The sequence below is a fragment of the Schistocerca gregaria genome, chromosome 10 (genome assembly GCF_023897955.1).
Source record: "Schistocerca gregaria isolate iqSchGreg1 chromosome 10, iqSchGreg1.2, whole genome shotgun sequence".
NCBI classification, from domain to species: domain Eukaryota; kingdom Metazoa; phylum Arthropoda; class Insecta; order Orthoptera; family Acrididae; genus Schistocerca; species Schistocerca gregaria.
The window spans coordinates 34205992-34229092 of NC_064929.1; positions in this window are offsets into that span (position 1 = coordinate 34205992).

Sequence of the window (23101 nt, forward strand, 5' to 3'; positions counted from 1 at the left end):
TAGTCCACAGATTACAGAATGCCACCAAATGTGAATCGAAAATTACTACTGGCCTTCCAGGGAACGATCAAAGCGTAGACTGTTTCAGACATTACTCCCTTGGAGGAAAGTGCGCATGGTGACTGTTGTATTCAACCCCGTTGCAATTTCTGTGTTTCATCAACACTCTGATAGTCCACAGATTACAGAATGCCACCAGATGTGAACGGACACTACTACTGGTCTTCGAGGGAACGATCAAAGGGTAGACTGTTTGAGAATTACTCCCGTGAAGGAAAGTGCGCATGGTGACTGTTGTATTCAATCCCGATGCAATTTCTGTGTTTCATCAACACTCTCTTAGTCCACAGATTACAGAATGCCTCTAGATGTGCATCGGAAACTACTACTGGTCTTCCAGGGAACGATCAAAGCGTAGACTGTTTGAGACATTACTTCCATGGAGGAAAGTCCGCATAGTGCCTATTGTATTCAATCCCGATGCATTTTCTGTGTTTCATCAACACTCTGATAGTCCACAGATTACAGAATGTCACCAGATGGGCATCGGAAACTACTACTGGTCTTCCTGGGAACGATCAAAGCGTAGACTGTTTGAGAATTACTCCCATTCAGAAAAGTGCGGATGGTGACTGTTGTATTCACTCCCGATGCAATTTCTGTGTTCCATCAACAGTCTGATAGTCCACAGTTTACAGAATGCCTCCAGATGTGCATTGGAAACTACTACTACTGGTCTTCCAGAGAACGATAAAAGCGTAAACTCTTTGAGACATTACTCCCATGGAGAAAAGTTCGCATGCTGACTGTTGTATTGAATCCCGATGCAATTGTAGTGTTTCATCAACACTCTGATAGCCCACAGATTACAGAATTCCTCCAGATGTGCATCGGAAACTACTACTGGTCTTCCAGGGACCGACCAAAGGGTAGTATGTTAGAGACATTACTCCCATGGAGGAAAGTGCGCATTGTGCCTGTTGTATTCAATCCCGATGCAATTTCTGTGTTTCATCAACACTCTGATAGTCCACAGATTACAGAATGCCTCCAGATGTGCATCGGAAACTAACACTGGTCTTCCAGCGAATGATCAAAGCGTAGACGGTTTGAGACATACCCCCCGTGGAAGAAAGTGCCCAAGGTGACTGTTGTATTCAATCAAGATGCAATTTCTGTTTTTCATCAACACGCTGATAGTCCACAGATTACATAATGAGTCCAGATGTGCATCGTAAACTACTACTGGTCTTCCAGCTAATGATCCAAGGGTAGACTGTTTGAGAATTACTCCCATGGAGGAAAGTGGCATGGTGACTGTTGTATTCAATCCCGATGCAATTTCTGTGTTTCATCAACACTCTGATAGTCCACAGATAACAGAATGCTAGCAGACGTGCATCGGAAGCTACTACTGGTCTCCCAGGTAACGATCAAGGCGTAGACTGTTTGAGACATTACTCCCGTGGAGGAAAGAACGCATGGTGACTGTTGTATTCCATCCCGATGCAATTTCTGTGTTTCAACAACACTCCGATAGTCCACAGGTTACAGAACGCCACCAGATGTGCATCGGAAACTACTACTGGTCTTCCAGGCAACGATCAAAGCGTAGACTGTTTGAGACATTACTCCCGTGGAGGAAAGAGCTCATGGCGACTGTTGTATTCAATCCCGATGCAATTTTTTGTGTTTCATCAACACTCTGATGGTCCAAAGATTACAGAATGAAACAAGATGTGCATCGGAAATTACTACTGGTCTTCAAGGGAACGATCAAAGCGTAGACTGTTTCAGACATTACTCCCATGGAGGAATGTGCACATGGTGACTGTTGTATTCAATCCCGATGCAATTTCTGTGTTTCATCAACCCTCTGATAGTCCACAGATACATAATAAGACCAGAAGTGCATCGTAAACTACTACTGGTCTTCCAAGGAATGATCAAATGGTAGACTGTTTGAGAATTACTCCCATGGAGGAAAGTGGGCATGGTGACTGTTGTATTCAATCCCGATGCAATTTCTGTGTTTCATCAAGACTCTGATAGTCCACAGGTTACAGAATGCAACCAGATGTGCACCGGAAATTACTACTGGTCTTCCAGGGAACGATCAAAGCGTAGACTGTTAGAGACATTACTCCCGTGGAGGAAAGTGCGCATGGCGACAGTTGTACTCAATCCTGAAGCAATATCTGTGTGTCATCAACACTCAGATAGTCTACAGATTACAGAATGCCTCCAGATGTGCATCGGAAGCTACTACTGGTCTTCCAGGGAACGATCAAAGCGTATACTGTTTGAGACATTACTCCCATGGAGGAAAGTGCACATGACGACTGTTGTATTCAATTCCGATGCAATTTCTGTGTTTCATCAACACTCTGATAGTCAACAGATTACAGAATGCCACCAGACGTGCATCGGAAGCTACTACTGGTCTTCCAGGTAACGATCAAAGCGTAGACTGTTTGAGACATTAATCCCGTGGAGGAAAGTGCTCATGGTGACTATTGTATTCAATCCCGATGCAATTTCTGTGCTTCATCAACACTCTGATAGTCCACAGGTTACAGAATGCCACCAGATGTGCATCAGAAACTACTACTGGTCTTCCAGGGAACGATCAAAGCGTAGACTGTTTGAGACATTAGTCACGTGGAGGAAAGTCCGCATGGCGACTGTTGTATTCAATCCCGATTCAATTTCTGTGTTTCATCAACACTCTGATAGTCCACAGATTACAGAATGCCACCAGATGTGCATCGGAAATTACTACTGGTCTTCAAGGGAACGATCAAAGCGTAGACTGTTTCAGACATTACTCCCATGGAGGAAAGTGCGCATGGTGACTGTTGTATTCAATCACGATGCAATTTCTGTGTTTCATCAACACTCTGATAGTCCACAGCTTACAGAATGCCACCAGATGTGCATCGCAAGCTACTACTGGCCTTCCAGGGAACGATCAAAGCGTAGACTGTTCGAGACATTACTCCCGTGGAGGAAAGTGCGCATGGTGACTGTTGTATTCAATCCCGATGCAATTTTTGTGTTTCATCAACACTCTGATGGTCCACAGATTACATAATGAGTCCAGATGTGCATCGTAAACTACGACTGGTCTTCCAGGGAATGATCAAAGCGTAGACTGTTTGAGAATTACTCCCATGGAGGAAAGTGGGCATGGTGACTGTTGTATTCAATCCCGATGCAATTTCTGTGTTTCATCAACACTCTGATAGTCCACAGGTTACAGAATGCCACCAGATGTGCATCGGAAACTAATACTGGTCTTCCAGGGAACGATCAAAGCGTAGACTGTTTGAGACATTACTCCCGTGGAGGAAAGTGCCCATGGCGACAGTTGTACTCAATCCCGATGCAATATCTGTGTTTCATCAACACTCTGATAGTCCACAGATTACAGAATGCCACCAGATGTGCATCGGAAATTACTACTGGTCTTCAAGGGAACGATCAAAGCGTAGACTGTTTCAGACACTACTCAGATGGAGGAAAGTGCGGATGGTGACTGTTGTATTCAATCCCGATGCAATTTCTGTGTTTCATCAACACTCTGATAGTCCACAGATTACAGAATGCCACCAGATGTGCATCAGAAATTACTACTGGTCTTCAAGGGAACGAACAAAGCGTAGACTGTTTCAGACATTACTCCCATAGAGGAAAGTGCGCATGCTGACTGTTGTATTCAATCCCGAGGAAATTTCTGTGTTTCATCAACACTTTGAAGGTCCACAGATTACAGATTGTCTCCAGATGTGCATCGGAAACTACTACTGGTCTTCCTGGGAACGATCAAAACGTAGACTGTTTGAGAATTACTCCCATGGGGGAAAGTACGCATGGTAACACCTTGTATTCAATCCCGATGCAATTTCTGTGTTTCATCAACACTTTGAAGGTCCACAGATTACAGAATGCCACCAGATGTGCACCGGAAACTACTTCTGGTCTTCCAGGGAACGATCAAAGCGTAGACTGTTTGAGACATACCTCCCGCGGAGGAAAGTGCTCATGGTGACTGTTGTATTCAATCCCGATGCAATTTCTGTGTTTCATGAACACTCTGATAGTCCACAGATTACAGAATGCCTCCAGATGTGCATCGGCACCTACTACTGGTCTTCCAGGCAACGATCAAAGCGTAGACTGTTTGAGACATTACTCCCATAAAGGAAAGTTCGCATGGTGACTGTTGTATTCAATCCCGATGCAATTTCTGTGTTTCATCAACACTCTCTTAGTCCACAGATTACAGAATGCCTCTAGATGTGCATCGGAAACTACTACTGGTCTTCCAGGGAACGATCAAAGCGTACACTGTTTGAGACATTACTCCCATGGAGGAAAGTGCGCATGGTGACTGTTGTATTCAATCCCGATGCAATTTCTGTGTTTCATCAACACTCAGTTAGTCCACAGATTTCAGAATGCCTCCAGATGTGCATCAGAAATTACTTCTGGTCTTCCAGGGACGATCAAAGCTTAGACTGTATGAGACATTTTTCCCACGGAGGAAAGTGCGCATTGTGAATGTTGTATTCAATCCCGATGCATTTTCTGTGTTTCATCAACACTCTGATAGTCCACAGATTACAGAATGTCACCTGATGTGCATCGGAAACTACTACTGGTCTTCCTGGGAACGATCAAATAGTAGACTGTTTGTGACATTACTCCCATGGAGGAAAGTGCATTTGGTGACTGTTGTAGTCAATCCCGAGGAAATTTCTGTGTTTCATCAACACTTTGAAGGTCCACAGATTACAGATTGTCTCCAGTTGTGCATCGGAAACTACTACTGGTCTTCCTGGGAACGATCAAAGCGTAGACTGTTTGAGGATTACTGCCATTCAGGAAAGTGCGAATGGTGACTGTTGTATTCACTCCCGATGCAATTTCTGTGTTCCATCAACAGTCTGATAGTCCACAGATTACAGAATGCCTCCAGATGTGTATCGGAAACTACTACTGGTCTTCCAGGGAACGATCAAAGCGTAAACTCTTGGAGACATTACTCCCATGGAGAAAAGTTCGCATGGTGACTGTTGTATTGAATCCCGATGCAGTTTTGTTGTTTCATCAACACTCTGATAGCCCACAGATTACAGAATTCCTCCAGATGTGCATCGGAAACTACTACTGGTCTTCCAGGGACCGACCAAAGGGTAGACTGTTAGAGACATTACTCCCTAGGAGGAAAGTGCACATTGTGCCTGTTGTATTCAATCCCGATGCAATTTCTGTGTTTCATCAACACTCCGACAGTCCACAGATTACGGAATGCATCCAGATGTACATCGGAAACTAACACTTGTCTTCCAGCGAATGATCAAAGCGTAGACGGTTTGAGACATACCTCCCATGGAAGAAAGTGCCCAAGGGGACTGTTGTATTCAATCCCGATGCAATTTCTGTGTTTCATCAACACTCTGATAGTCCACAGATTACATAATGAGTCCAGATGTGCATCGTAACCTAATACTAGTCTTCCAGGGAATGATCAAAGCGTAGACTGTTTGAGACATTACTCCCATGGAGGAAAGTGCACATGATGACTGTTGTATTCAATTCCAATGCAATTGCTGTGTTTCATCAACACTCTGATAGTCCACAGATTACAGAATGCCACCAGACGTGCATTGGAAGCTACTACTGGTCTTCCAGGTAACGATCGAAGCGTAGACTGATTGAGACATTAATCATGTGGAGGAAAGTGCTCATGGTGACTGTTGTATTCAATCCCGATGCAATTTCTGTGTTTCATCAACACTCCGATAGTCCACAGGTTACAGAATGCCACCAGATGTGCATCGGAAACCACTACTGGTCTTCCAGGCAACGATCAAAGCGTAGACTGTTTGAGACATTACTCCCGTGGAGGGAAGTGCACATGGCGACTGTTGTATTCAATCCCGATGCAATTTCTGTGTTTCATCAACACTCTGATAGTCCACAGGTTACAGAATGCCACCAGATGTGCATCGGAAACTAATACTGGACTTCCAGGGAACGATCAAAACGTAAACTGTTTGAGAATTACTCCCATGGAGGAAAGTACGCATGGTAACTGTTGTATTCAATCCCGATGCAATTTCTGTGTTTCATCAACACTCTGATAGTCCACAGATTACAGAATGCCACCAGATGTGCATCGCAAACTACTACTGGCCTTCCAGGGAACGATCAAAGCATAGACTGTTCGAGACATTACTCCCGTGGAGGAAAGTGCGCATGGTGACTGTTGTATTCAATCCCGATGCAATTTCTGTGTTTCATCAACACTCTGATAGTCCACAGATTACATAATGAGTCCAGATGTGCATCGTAAACTACTACTGGTCTTCCAGGGAATGATCAAAGCGTAGACTGTTTGAGAATTACTAGCATGGAGGAAAGTGGGCATGGTGACTCTTGTATTCAATCCCGATGCAATTACTGTGTTTCATCAACACTCTGATAGTCCACAGATTACAGAATGCCACCAGACGTGCATCGGAAGCTTCTACTGGTCTCCCAGGTAACGATCAAAGCGTAGTCTGTTTGAGACATTACTCCCGTGGAGGAAAGTTCGCATGGTGACTGTTGTATTCAATCCCGATGCAATTTCTGTGTTTCATCAACACTCTGATAGTCCACAGGTTACAGAATGCCACCAGATGTGCATCGGAAACTAATACTGGTCTTCCAGGGAACGATCAAAGCGTAGACTGTTTGAGACATTACTCCCGTGGAGGAAAGTGCGCATGGCGACAGTTGTACTCAATCCCGATGCAATATCTGTGTTTCATCAACACTCTGATAGTCCACAGATTACAGAATGCCACCAGATGTGCATCGGAAATTACTACTGGTCTTCAAGGGAACGATCAAAGCGTAGACTGTTTCAGACATTACTCCGATGGAGGAAAGTGCGGATGGCGACTGTTGTATTCAATCCCGATGCAATTTCTGTGTTTCATCAACACTCTGATAGTCCACAGATTACAGAATGCCACCAGATGTGCATCGGAAATTACTACTGGTCCTCAAGGGAACGATCAAAGCGTAGACTGTTTCAGGCATTACTCCCATGGAGGAAAGTGCGCATGGTGAGTGTTGTATCAATCACGATGCAATTTCTGTGTTTCATCAACACTCTGATAGTCCACAGATTACAGAATGCCACCAGATGTGCATCGAAAACTACTACTGGCCTTCTAGGGAACGATCAAAGCGTAGACAGTTCGTGACATTACTCCCGTGGAGGAAAGTGCGCATGGTGACTGTTGTATTCAATCCCGATGCAATTTCTGTGTTTCATCAACACTCTGATAGTCCACAGATTACATAATGAGTCCAGATGTGCATCGTAAACTACTACTGGTCTTCCAGGGAATGATCAAAGCGTAGACTGTTTGAGAATTACTAGCATGGAGGAAAGTGGGCATGGTGACTGTTGTATTCAATCCCGATGCAATTTCTGTGTTTCATAAACACTCTGATAGTCCACAGATTACAGAATGCCACCAGACGTGCATCGGAAGCTTCTACTGGTCTCCCAGGTAACGATCAAAGCGTAGTCTGTTTGAGACATTACTCCCGTGGAGGAAAGTTCGCATGGTGACTGTTGTATTCAATCCCGAGGCAATTTCTGTGTTTCATCAACACTCTGATAGTCCACAGGTTACAGAATGCCACCAGATGTGCATCGGAAACTAATACTGGTCTTCCAGGGACCGACCAAATGGTAGACTGTTAGAGACATTACTCCCATGGAGGAAGGTGCACATTGTGCCTGTTGTATTCAATCCCGATGCAATTTCTTTGTTTCATCAACACTCCGACAATCCACAGATTACGGAATGCATCCAGATGTACATCGGAAACTAACACTGTTCTTCCAGCGAATGATCAAAGCGTAGACGGTTTGAGACACACCTCCCGTGGAAGAAAGTGCCCAAGATGACTGTTGTATTCAATCCCGATGCAATTTCTGTGTTTCATCAACACTCTGATAGTCCACAGATTACATAATGAGTCCAGATGTGCATCGTAAACTACTGCTAGTCTTCCAGGGAATGATCAAAGGGTAGACTGTTTGAGAATTACTCATATGGAGGAAAGTGGGCATGGTGACTGTTGTATTCAATCCCGATGCAATTTCTGTGTTTCATCAACACTCTGATAGTCCACAGATTACAGAATGCCTCCAGATATGCATCGGAAACTACTACAGGTCTTCCAGGGAACGATCAAAGCGTAGACTGTTTGAGACATTACTCCCATGGAGGAAAGTGCACATGATGACTGTTGTATTCAATTCCGATGCAATTTCCGTGTTTCATCAACACTCTGATAGTCCACAGATAACAGAATGCCACCAGACGTGCATTGGAAGCTACTACTGGTCTTCCAGGTAACAATCGAAGCGTAGACTGTTTGAGACATTAATCATGTGGAGGAAAGTGCTCATGGTGACTGTTGTATTCAATCCCGATGCAATTTCTGTGTTTCATCAACATTCCGATAGTCCACAGGTTACAGAATGCCACCAGATGTGCATCGGAAACCACTACTGGTCTTCCAGGCAACGATCAAAGCGTAGACTGTTAGAGACATACCTCCCGTGGAGAAAAGTTCGCATGGTGACTGTTGTATTTATTCCCGATGCAATTTCTGTGTTTCATCAACACTCTGATAGTCCACAGATTACAGAACGCCACCAGATGTGCATCGGAAACTACTACTGGTCTTCCAGGGAACGATCAAAACGTAAACTGTTTGAGAATTACTCCCATGGAGGAAAGTACGCATGGTAACTGTTGTATTCAATCCCGATGCAATTTCTGTGTTTCATCAACACTCTGATAGTCCACAGATTACAGAATGCCACCAGATGTGCATCGCAAACTACTACTGGCCTTCCAGGGAACGATCAAAGCGTAGACTGTTCGAGACATTACTCCCGTGGAGGAAAGTGCGCATGGTGACTGTTGTATTCAATCCCAATGCAATTTCTGTGTTTCATCAACACTCTGATAGTCCACAGATTACATAATGAGTCCAGATGTGCATCGTAAACTACTACTGGTCTTCCAGGGAATGATCAAAGCGAAGACTGTTTGAGAATTACTAGCATGGAGGAAAGTGGGCATGGTGACTGTTGTATTCAATCCCGATGCAATTTCTGTGTTTCATAAACACTCTGATAGTCCACAGATTACAGAATGCCACCAGACGTGCATCGGAAGCTTCTACTGGTCTCCCAGGTAACGATCAAAGCGTAGTCTGTTTGAGACATTACTCCCGTGGAGGAAAGTTCGCATGGTGACTGTTGTATTCAATCCCGAGGCAATTTCTGTGTTTCATCAACACTCTGATAGTCCACAGGTTACAGAATGCCACCAGATGTGCATCGGAAACTAATACTGGTCTTCCAGGGACCGACCAAATGGTAGACTGTTAGAGACATTACCCCCATGGAGGAAGGTGCACATTGTGCCTGTTGTATTCAATCCCAATGCAATTTCTTTGTTTCATCAACACTCCGACAATCCACAGATTACGGAATGCATCCAGATGTACATCGGAAACTAACACTGGTCTTCCAGCGAATGATCAAAGCGTAGACGGTTTGAGACATACCTCCCGTGGAAGAAAGTGCCCAAGATGACTGTTGTATATAATCCCGATGCAATTTCTGTGTTTCATCAACGCTCTGATAGTCCACAGATTACATAATGAGTCCAGATGTGCATCGTAAACTACTACTAGTCTTCCAGGGAATGATCAAAGGGTAGACTGTTTGAGAATTACTCATATGGAGGAAAGTGGGAATGGTGACTGTTGTATTCAATCCCGATGCAATTTCTGTGTTTCATCAACACTCTGATAGTCCACAGATTACAGAATGCCTCCAGATATGCATCGGAAACTACTACTGGTCTTCCAGGGAACGATCAAAGCGTAGACTGTTTGAGACATTACTCCCATGGAGGAAAGTGCACATGATGTCTGTTGTATTCAATTCCGATGCAATTTCTGTGTTTCATCAACACTCTGATAGTCCACAGATTACAGAATGCCACCAGACGTGCATTGGAAGCTACTACTGGTCTTCCAGGTAACAATCGAAGCGTAGACTGTTTGAGACATTAATCATGTGGAGGAAAGTGCTCATGGTGACTGTTGTATTCAATCCCGATGCAATTTCTGTGTTTCATCAACATTCCGATAGTCCACAGGTTACAGAATGCCACCAGATGTGCATCGGAAACCACTACTGGTCTTCCAGGCAACGATCAAAGCGTAGACTGTTTGAGACATTACTCCCGTGGAGGGATGTGCTCATGGCGACTGTTGTATTCAATCCCAATGCAATTTCTGTGTTTCATCAACACTCTGATAGTCCACAGATTACATAATGCCACCAGATGTGCATCGCAAACTACTACTGGTCTTCCAGGGAGCGATCAAAGCGTAGACTGTTCGAGACATACCTCCCGTGGAGAAAAGTTCGCATGGTGACTGTTGTATTTATTCCCGATGCAATTTCTGTGTTTCATCAACACTCTGATAGTCCACAGATTACAGAACGCCACCAGATGTGCATCGGAAACTACTACTGGTCTTCCAGGGAACGATCAAAACGTAAACTGTTTGAGAATTACTCCCATGGAGGAAAGTACGCATGGTAACTGTTGTATTCAATCCCGATGCAATTTCTGTGTTTCATCAACACTCTGATAGTCCACAGATTACAGAATGCCACCAGATGTGCATCGCAAACTACTACTGGCCTTCCAGGGAACGATCAAAGCGTAGACTGTTCGAGACATTACTCCCGTGGAGGAAAGTGCGCATGGTGACTGTTGTATTCAATCCCGATGCAATTTCTGTGTTTCATCAACACTCTGATAGTCCACAGATTACATAATGAGTCCAGATGTGCATCTTAAACTACTACTGGTCTTCCAGGGAATGATCAAAGCGAAGACTGTTTGAGAATTACTAGCATGGAGGAAAGTGGGCATGGTGACTGTTGTATTCAATCCCGATGCAATTTCTGTGTTTCATCAACACTCTGATAGTCCACAGATTACAGAATGCCACCAGATGTGCATCGGAAATTACTACCGGTCTTCAAGGGAACGATCAAAGCGTAGACTGTTTCAGGCATTACTCCCATGGAGGAAAGTGCGCATGGTGAGTGTTGTATTCAATCACGATGCAATTTCTGTGTTTCATCAACACTCTGATAGTCCACAGATTACAGAATGCCACCAGATGTGCATCGCAAACTACTACTGGTCTTCCAGGGAACGATCAAAGCGTAGACTGTTTGAGACATTACTCCCGTGGAGGAAAGTGCGCATGGCGACAGTTGTACTCAATCCCGATGCAATATCTGTGTTTCATCAACACTCTGATAGTCCACAGATTACAGAATGCCACCAGATGTGCATCGGAAATTACTACTGGTCTTCAAGGGAACGATCAAAGCGTAGACTGTTTCAGACATTACTCCCATGGAGGAAAGTGCGGATGGTGACTGTTGTATTCAATCCCGATGCAATTTCTGTGTTTCATCAACACTCTGATAGTCCACAGATTACAGAATACCACCAGATGTGCATCGGAAATTACTACCGGTCTTCAAGGGAACGATCAAAGCGTAGACTGTTTCAGGCATTACTCCCATGGAGGAAAGTGCGCATGGTGAGTGTTGTATTCAATCACGATGCAATTTCTGTGTTTCATCAACACTCTGATAGTCCACAGATTACAGAATGCTACCAGATGTGCATCGCAAACTACTACTGGCCTTCCAGGGGACGATCAAAGCGTAGACTGTTCGAGACATTACTCCCGTGGAGGAAAGTGCGCATGGTGACTGTTGTATTCAATCCCGATGCAATTTCTGTGTTTCATCAACACTCTGATAGTCCACAGATTACATAATGAGTCCAGATGTGCATCGTAAACTACTACTGGTCTTCCAGGGAATGATCAAAGCGTAGACTGTTTGAGAATTACTAGCATGGAGGAAAGTGGGCATGGTGACTGTTGTATTCAATCCCAATGCAATTTCTGTGTTTCATCAACACTCTGATAGTCCACAGATTACAGAATGCCACCAGACTTGCATCGGAAGCTTCCACTGGTCTCCCAGGTAACGATCAAAGCGTAGTGTGTTTGAGACATTACTCCCGTGGAGGAAAGTTCGCATGGTGACTGTTGTATTCAATCCCGAGGCAATTTCTGTGTTTCATCAACACTCTGATAGTCCACAGGTTACAGAATGCCACCAGATGTGCATCGGAAACTAATACTGGTCTTCCAGGGAACGATCAAAGCGTAGACTGTTTGAGACATTACTCCCGCGGAGGAAAGTGCGCATGGCGACTGTTGTATTCAATCCCGATGCAATTTCTGTGTTTCATCAACACTCTGATAGTCCACAGATTACATAATGAGTCCAGATGTGCATCTTAAACTACTACTGGTCTTCCAGGGAATGATCAAAGCGAAGACTGTTTGAGAATTACTAGCATGGAGGAAAGTGGGCATGGTGACTGTTGTATTCAATCCCGATGCAATTTCTGTGTTTCATCAACACTCTGATAGTCCACAGATTACAGAATGCCACCAGATGTGCATCGGAAATTACTACTGGTCTTCAAGGGAACGATCAAAGCGTAGACTGTTTCAGACATTACTCCCATGGAGGAAAGTGCGGATGGTGACTGTTGTATTCAATCCCGAGGCAATTTCTGTGTTTCATCAACACTTTGAAGGTCCACAGATTACAGATTGTTTCCAGATGTGCATCGGAAACTACTACTGGTCTTCCTGGGAACGATCAAAACGTAGACAGTTTGAGAATTACTCCCATGGGGGAAAGTACGCATGGTAACTGTTGTATTCAATCCCGATGCAATTTCTGTGCATCATCAACACTTTGAGGGTCCACAGATTACAGAATGCCACCAGATGTGCATCGGAAACTACTTCTGGTCTGCCAGGGAACGATCAAAGCGTAGACTGTTTGAGACATACCTCCCGTGGAGGAAAGAGCGCATGGTGACTGTTGTATTCAATCCCGATGCAATTTCTGTGTTTCATGAACACTCTGATAGTCCACAGATTACAGAATGCCACCAGATGTGCATCGGAAACTACTACTGGTCTTCCAGGGAACGATCAAAGCGTAGACTGTTTGGGAATTACTCCCGTGGAGGAAAGTGCGCATGGTGAATGCTGTATTAAATCCCGATGCAATTTCCGTGTTTCATCAACACTCTGATAGTCCACAGATTACAGAATGCCTCCAGATGTGCATCGGAAACTACTACTGGTCTTCCAGGCAACGATCAAAGCGTAGACTGTTTGAGACATTACTCCCATGGAGGAAAGTTCGCATGGTGACTGTTGTATTCAATCCCGATGAAATTTCTGTGTTTCATCAACACTCTCTTAGTCCACAGATTACAGAATGCCTCTAGATGTGCATCGGAAACTACTACTGGTCTTCCAGGGAACGATCAAAGCGTACACTGTTTGAGACATTCTTCCCATGGAGGAAAGTGCGCATGGTGACTGTTATATTCAATCCCGATGCAATTTCTGTGTTTCATCAACACTCAGTTAGTCCACAGATTTCAGAATGCCTCCAGATGTGCATCAGAAATTACTTCTGGTCTTCCAGGGACGATCAAAGCTTAGACTGTATGAGACATTTTTCCCACGGAGGAAAGTGCGCATTGTGAATGTTGTATTCAATCCCAATGCATTTTATGTGTTTCATCAACACTCTGATAGTCCACAGATTACAGAATGTCACCTGATGTGCATCGGAAACTACTACTGGTCTTCCGGGGAACGATCAAATAGTAGACTGTTTGTGACATTACTCCCATGGAGGAAAGTGCATTTGGTGACTGTTGTAGTCAATCACGAGGCAATTTCTGTGTTTCATCAACACTTTGAAGGTCCACAGATTACAGATTGTCTCCAGTTGTGCATCGGAAACTACTACTGGTCTTCCTGGGAACGATCAAAGCGTAGACTGTTTGAGAATTACTCCCATTCAGGAAAGTGCAAATGGTGACTGTTGTATTCAATCCCGATGCAATTTCTGTGTTCCATCAACAGTCTGATAGTCCACAGATTACAGAATGCCTCCAGATGTGCATCGGAAACTACAACTGGTCTTCCAGGGAACGATCAAGGCGTAAACTCTTTGAGACATTACTCCCATGGAGAAAAGTTCGCATGGTGACTGTTGTATTGAATCCCGATGCAGTTTTGGTGTTTCATCAACACTCTGATAGCCCACAGATTACAGAATTCCTCCAGATGTGCATCGGAAACTACTACTGGTCTTCAAGGGACCGACTAAAGGGTAGACTGTTAGAGACATTACTCCCATGGAGGAAAGTGCGCATTGTGCCTGTTGTATTCAATCCCGATGCAATTTCTGTGTTTCTTCAACACTCTGACAGTCCACAGATTACGGAATGCATCCTGATGTACATCGGAAACTAACACTGGTCTTCCAGCGAATGATCAAAGCGTAGACGGTTTGAGACATACCTCCCATGGAAGAAAGTGCCCAAAGTGACTGTTGTATTCAATCCCGATGCAATTTCTGTGTTTCATCAACACTCTGATAGTCCACAGATTACATAATGAGTCCAGATGTGCATCGTAAACTACTACTGGTCTTCCAGGGAATGATCAAAATGTAGACTGTTTGAGAATTACTCATATGGAGGAAAGTGGCCATGGTGACTGTTGTATTCAATCCCGATGCAATTTCTGTGTTTCATCAACACTCTGATAGTCCACAGATTACAGAATGCCTCCAGATGTGCATCGGAAAGTACTACTGGTCCTCCTGGGAACGATAAAAGAGAAGACTGTTAGAGACATTACTCCCATGGAGGAAAGTGCGATGGTGACTGTTGTATTCAATCCCGATGCAATTTCTGTGTTTCATCAACACTCTGATAGTCCACAGATTACAGAATGCCACTAGATGTGCATCGTAAATTACTACTGGTCTTCAAGGGAACGATCGAAGCGTAGACTGTTTGAGACATTAATCCCGTGGAGGAAAGTGCTCATGGTGACTGTTGTATTCAATCCCGATGCAATTTCGGTGTTTCATCAACACTCCGATAGTCCACAGGTTACAGAATGCCACCAGATGTGCATCGGAAACCACTACTGGTCTTCCAGGCAACGATCAAAGCGTAGACTGTTTGAGACATTACTCCCGTGGAGGAAAGTGCTCATGGCGACTGTTGTATTCAATCCGATGCAATTTCTGTGTTTCATCAACACTCAGTTAGTCCACAGATTTCAGAATGCCTCCAGATGTGCATCAGAAATTACTTCTGGTCTTCCAGGGACGATCAAAGCTTAGACTGTATGAGACATTTTTCCCACGGAGGAAAGTGCGCATTGTGAATGTTGTATTCCATCCCGATGCATTTTCTGTGTTTCATCAACACTCTGATAGGCCACAGATTACAGAATGTCACCTGATGTGCATCGGAAACTACTACCGGTCTTCCGGGGAACGATCAAATAGTAGACTGTTTGTGACATTACTCCCATGGAGGAGAGTGCATTTGGTGACTGTTGTAGTCAATCCCGAGGCAATTTCTGTGTTTCATCAACACTTTGAAGGTCCACAGATTACAGAATGCCACCAGATGTGCATCGGAAACTACTTCTGGTCTTCCAGGGAACGATCAAAGCGTAGACTGTTTGAGACATACCTCCCGTGGAGGAAAGTTCGCATGGTGACTGTTGTATTCAATCCCGAGGCAATTTCTGTGTTTCATCAACACTCTGATAGTCCACAGGTTAGAGAATGCCACCAGATGTGCATCGGAAACTAATACTGGTCTTCCAGGGAACGATCAAAGCATAGACTGTTTGAGACATTACTCCCGTGGAGGAAAGTGCGCATGGCGACAGTTGTACTCAATCCCGATGCAATATATGTGTTTCATCAACACTCTGATAGTCCACAGATTACAGAATGCCACCACATGTGCATCGGAAATTACTACTGGTCTTCAAGGGAACGATCAAAGCGTAGACTGTTTCAGACATTACTCCCATGGAGGAAAGTGCGGGTGGTGACTGTTGTATTCAATCCCGATGCAATTTCTGTGTTTCATCAACACTCTGATAGTCCACAGATTACAGAATGCCACCAGATGTGCATCGCAAACTACTACTGGTCTTCCAGGGAACGAACAAAGCGTGCACTGTTTGAGACATTACTCCCATGGAGGAAAGTGTGCATGGTGACTGTTGTATTCAATCCCGATGCAATGTCTGTGTTTCATCAACACTCTGATACTCCACAGATTACAGAATGCCACCAGATGTGCATCGCAAACTACTACTGGTCTTCCAGGGAACGATCAAAGCGTAGACTGTTCGAACATACCTCCGTGGAGGAATGTGCGTATGGTGACTGCTTTATTCAATCCTGATGCAATTTCTGTGTTTCGTCAACACTCTGATAGTCCACAGATTATAGAATGCCACCAGATGTGCATCGCAAACTACTACTGGTCTTCCAGGGAACGATCAAAGCGTAGACTGTTTGAGACATTACTCCCATGGAGGAAAGTGCGCATGGTGACTGTTGTATTCAATCCCGATGCAATTTCTGTGTTTCATCAACACTCTGATAGTCCACAGATTACAGAATGCCACCAGATGTGCATCGGAAACTACTACTGGTCTTCCAGGGAACGATCAAAGCGTAGTCTGTTTGAGACATTACTCCCGCGGAGGAAAGTTCGCATGGTGACTGTTGTATTCAATCCCGAGGCAATTTCTGTGTTTCATCAACACTTTGAAGGTCCACAGATTACAGAATGCCACCAGATGTGCATCGGAAACTACTTCTGGTCTTCCAGGTAACGATCAAAGCGTAGTCTGTTTGAGACATTACTCCCGTGGAGGAAAGTTCGCATGGTGACTGTTGTATTCAATCCCGATGCAATTTCTTTGTTTCATCAACACTCTGATAGTCCACAGATTACAGAATGCCACCAGATGTGCATCGCAAACTACTACTGGTCTTCCAGGGAACGAACAAAGCGTGCACTGTTTGAGACATTATTCCCATGGAGGAAAGTGTGCATGGTGACTGTTGTATTCAATCCCGATGCAATTTCTGTGTTTCATCAACACTCTGATACTCCACAGATTACAGAATGCCACCAGATGTGCATCGCAAACTACTACTGGTCTTCCAGGGAACGATCAAAGCGTAGACTCTTCGAGACATACCTCCGTGGAGGAATGTGCGTATGGTGACTGCTTTATTCAATCCTGATGCAATTTCTGTGTTTCGTCAACACAACCTTGTTAGACCACAGATTATAGAATGCCACCAGATGTGCATCGGAAACTACTACTAGTCTTCCAGGGAACGATCAAATCGTAGACTGTTTGAGACATTACTCCCATAGAGGAAAGTGCGCATGGTGACTGTTGTATTCATTCCCGATGCAATTTCTATGTTTCATGATCACTCTGATAGTCCATAGATTACAGAATGCCACCAGATGTGCATCGGAAACTACTACTGGTCTTAAAGGGAATGATCAAAGCGTATTCTGTTTGAGACATTACTCCCGTGGAGGAACGTTCGCATGGTGACTGTTGTATTCAATCCCGAGGCAATTTCTGTGTTTCATCAACACTCTGATAGTCCACAGGTTAGAGAATGCCACCAGATGTGCATCGGAAACTAATACTGGTCTTCCAGGGAACGATCAAAGCGTAGACTGTTTGAGACATTACTCCCGTGGAGGAAAGTGCGCATGGCGACAGTTGTACTCAATCCCAATGCAATATATGTGTTTCATCAACACTCAGATAGTCCACAGATTACAGAATGCCACCAGATGTGCATCGGAAATTACTACTGGTCTTCAAGGGAACGATCAAAACGTAGACTGTTTCAGACATTACTCCCATGGAGGAAAGTGCGGATGGTGACTGTTGTATTCAATCCCGATGCAATTTCTGTGTTTCATCAACACTCTGATAGTCCACAGTTTACAGAATGCCACCTGATGTGCATCGGAAATTACTACTGGTCTTCCAGGGAACGATCAAAGCGTAGACTGTTTGAGACATTACTCCCATAGAGGAAAGTGCGCATGCTGACTGTTGTATTCAATCCCGAGGCAATTTCTGTGTTTCATCAACACTTTGAAGGTCCACAGATTACAGAATGCCACCAGATGTGCATCGGAAACTACTTCTGGTCTTCCAGGGAACGATCAAAGCGTAGACTGTTTGAGACATACCTCCCGTGGAGGAAAGTGCGCATGGTGACTGTTGTATTCAATCCCGATGCAATTTCTGTGTTTCATGATCACTCTGATAGTCCATAGATTACAGAATGCCACCAGATGTGCATCGGAAACTACTACTGGTCTTAAAGGGAACGATCAAAGCGTAGACTAATTGGGAGTTACTCACGTGGAGGAAAGTGCGCATGGTGAATGTTGTATTCAATCCCGATGCAATTTCTGTGTTTCATCAACACTCTGATAGTCCACAGATTACAGACTGCCTCCAGATGTGCATCGGAAACTACTACTGGTCTTCCAGGCAATGATCAAAGCGTAGACTGTTTGAGACATTACTCACATGGAGGAAAGTTCGCATGGTGACTGTTGTATTCAATCCCGATGCAATTTCTGTCTTTCATTAGCACTCTCTTAGTCCACAGATTACAGAATGCCTCTAGATTGCATCGGAAACTACTACTGGTCTTCCAGGGAACGATCAAAGCGTACACTGTTTGAGACATTACTCCCATGGAGGAAAGTGCGCATGGTGACTGTTGTATTCAATCCCGATGCAATTTCTGTGTTTCATCAACACTCAGTTAGTCCACAGATTTCAGAATGCCTCCAGATGTGCATCAGAAATTACTTCTGGTCTTCCAGGGACGATCAAAGCTTAGACTGTATGAGACATTTTTCCCACGGAGGAAATTGCGCATTGTGAATGTTGTATTCAATCCCGATGCATTTTCTGTGTTTCATCAACACTCTGATAGTCCACAGATTACAGAATGTCACCAGATGTGCATCGGAAACTACTACTGGACTTCCTGGGAACGATCAAATAGTAGACTGTTTGTGACATTACTCCCATGGAGGAAAGTGCATTTGGTGACTGTTGTAGTCAATCCCGAGGCAATTTCTGTGTTTCATCAACACTTTGAAGGTCCACAGATTACAGATTGTCTCCAGTTGTGCATCGGAAACTACTACTGGTCTTCCTGGGAACGATCAAAGCGTAGACTGTTTGAGAATTACTCCCATTCAGGAAAGTGCGGATGGTGACAGTTGTATTTACTCCCGAAGCAATTTCTGTGTTCCATCAACAGTCTGATAGTCCACAGATTACATAATGAGTCCAGATGTGCATCGTAAACTACTACTGGTCTTCCAGGGAATGATCAAAGGGTAGACTGTTTGAAAATTACTCATTTGGAGGAGAGTGGGCATGGTGACTGTTGTATTCAATCTCGATGCAATTTCTGTGTTTCATCAACACTCTGATAGTCCACAGATTACGGAATGCCTCCAGATGTGCATCGGAAACTACTACTGGTCTTCCTGGTAATGATCAAAGCGTAGACTGTTTGAGACATTACTCCCATGGAGGAAAGTGCGGATGGTGACTGTTGTATTCAATCCCGATGCAATTTCTGTGTTTCATCAACACTCTGATAGTCCACAGATTACAGAATGCCTCAGGATGTGCACCGGAAACTTCTACTGGTCTTCCAGGGAACGATCAAACGAAGACTCCTTGAGACATTACTCGCATGGAGGAAAGTTCGCATGGTGACTGTTGTATTCAATCCCGATGCATTTTCTGTGTTTCATCAACACTCTGATAGTCCACAGAGTACAGAATGCCTCCAGATGTGCATCGGAAACTACTACTGGTCTTCCAGGGAACGATTAAAGCGAAGACTGCTTGAGACATTACCCCCATGGAGGAAAGTTCGCGTGGTGACTGTTGTATTCAATCCCAATGCATTTTCTGTGTTTCATCAACACTCTGATAGTCCACAGATTACAGAATGCCTTTAGATGTGCATCGGAAACTACTACTGGTCTTCCAGGGAACGATCAAAGCGTAGACCGTTTGAGACATTACTCCCATGGAGGAAAGTGCACTTGGTAACTGTTGTATTCAATTCCGATGCAATTTCCGTGTTTCATCAACACTCTGATAGTCCACAGGCTACTGAATGCCACCAGACATGCATCGGAAGCTACTACTGGTCTTCCTGGTAATGATCAAAGCGTAGACTGTTTGAGACATTACTCCCATTTAGGAAAGTGCGCATGGTGACTGTTGTATTCAACCCCGATGCAATTTCTGTGCTTCATCAACACTCTGATAGTCCACAGGTTACAGAATGCCACCAGATGTGCATCGGAAACCACTACTGGTCTTCCAGGCAACGATCAAAGCGTAGACTGTTTTAAAAATTACTCCCGTGGAGGAAAGTGCTCATGGCGACTGTTGTATTCAATCCCGATGCAATTTCTGTGTTTCATCAACACTCTGATAGTCCACAGATTACAGAATACCACTAGATGTGCATCGGAAATTACTACTGGTCTTCAAGGGAACGATCAAAGCGTAGACTGTTTCAGACATTACTCCCATGGAGGAAAGTGCACATGGTGACTGTTGTATTCAATCCCGATGCAATTTCTGTGTTTCATCAACACTCTGATAGTCCACAGATTACAGAACGCCACCAGATGTGCATCGGAAACTACTACTGGTCTTCCAGGGAACGATCAAAGCGTGGACTGTTTGAGACTTTACTCCCATTGAGGAAAGTGCGCATGCTGACCGTTGTATTCCATCACGAGGCCATTTCTGTGTTTCATCAACACTTTGAAGGTCCACAGATTACAGAATGCCACCAGATGTGCATCGGAAACTACTACTGGTCCTCCTGGGAACGATAAAAGAGAAGACTGTTTGAGACATTACTCCCATGGAGGAAAGTGCGATGGTGACTGTTGTATTCAATTCCGATGCAATTTCTGTGTTTCATCAACACTCTGATAGTCCACAGATTACAGAACGCCACCAGATGTGCATCGGAAACTACTACTGGTCTTCCTGGTAATGATCAAAGCGTAGACGGTTTGAGACATTACTCCCGTTTAGGAAAGTGCGCATGGTGACTATTGTATTCAATCCCGATGCAATTTCTGTGCTTCATCAACACTCTGATAGTCCTCAGGTTACAGAATGCCACCAGATGTGCATCGGAAACTAATACTGGTCTTCCAGGGAACGATCAAAGCGTAGACTGTTTGAGACATTACTCCCGTGGAGGAAAGTGCGCATGGCGACAGTTGTACTCAATCCCAATGCAATATATGTGTTTCATCAACACTCAGATAGTCCACAGATTACAGAATGCCACCAGATGTGCATCGGAAATTACTACTGGTCTTCAAGGGAACGATCAAAACGTAGACTGTTTCAGACATTACTCCCATGGAGGAAAGTGCGGATGGTGACTGTTGTATTCAATCCCGATGCAATTTCTGTGTTTCATCAACACTCTGATAGTCCACAGATTACAGAATGCCACCTGATGTGCATCGGAAATTACTACTGGTCTTCCAGGGAACGATCAAAGCGTAGACTGTTTGAGACATTACTCCCATAGAGGAAAGTGCGCATGCTGACTGTTGTATTCAATCCCGAGGCAATTTCTGTGTTTCATCAACACTTTGAAGGTCCACAGATTACAGAATGCCACCAGATGTGCATCGGAAACTACTTCTGGTCTTCCAGGGAACGATCAAAGCGTAGACTGTTTGAGACATACCTCCCGTGGAGGAAAGTGCGCATGGTGACTGTTGTATTCAATCCCGATGCAATTTCTGTGTTTCATGATCACTCTGATAGTTCATAGATTACAGAATGCCACCAGATGTGCATCGGAAACTACTACTGGTCTTAAAGGGAACGATCAAAGCGTAGACTAATTGGGAGTTACTCACGTGGAGGAAAGTGCGCATGGTGAATGTTGTATTCAATCCCGATGCAATTTCTGTGTTTCATCAACACTCTGATAGTCCACAGATTACAGACTGCCTCCAGATGTGCATCGGAAACTACTACTGGTCTTCCAGGCAATGATCAAAGCGTAGACTGTTTGAGACATTACTCACATGGAGGAAAGTTCGCATGGTGACTGTTGTATTCAATCCCGATGCAATTTCTGTGTTTCATTAGCACTCTCTTAGTCCACAGATTACAGAATGCCTCTAGATTGCATCGGAAACTACTACTGGTCTTCCAGGGAACGATCAAAGCGTACACTGTTTGAGACATTACTCCCATGGAGGAAAGTGCGCATGGTGACTGTTGTATTCAATCCCGATGCAATTTCTGTGTTTCATCAACACTCAGTTAGTCCACAGATTTCAGAATGCCTCCAGATGTGCATCAGAAATTACTTCTGGTCTTCCAGGGACGATCAAAGCTTAGACTGTATGAGACATTTTTCCCACGGAGGAAATTGCGCATTGTGAATGTTGTATTCAATCCCGATGCATTTTCTGTGTTTCATCAACACTCTGATAGTCCACAGATTACAGAATGTCACCAGATGTGCATCGGAAACTACTACTGGACTTCCTGGGAACGATCAAATAGTAGACTGTTTGTGACATTACTCCCATGGAGGAAAGTGCATTTGGTGACTGTTGTAGTCAATCCCGAGGCAATTTCTGTGTTTCATCAACACTTTGAAGGTCCACAGATTACAGATTGTCTCCAGTTGTGCATCGGAAACTACTACTGGTCTTCCTGGGAACGATCAAAGCGTAGACTGTTTGAGAATTACTCCCATTCAGGAAAGTGCGGATGGTGACAGTTGTATTTACTCCCGAAGCAATTTCTGTGTTCCATCAACAGTCTGATAGTCCACAGATTACATAATGAGTCCAGATGTGCATCGTAAACTACTACTGGT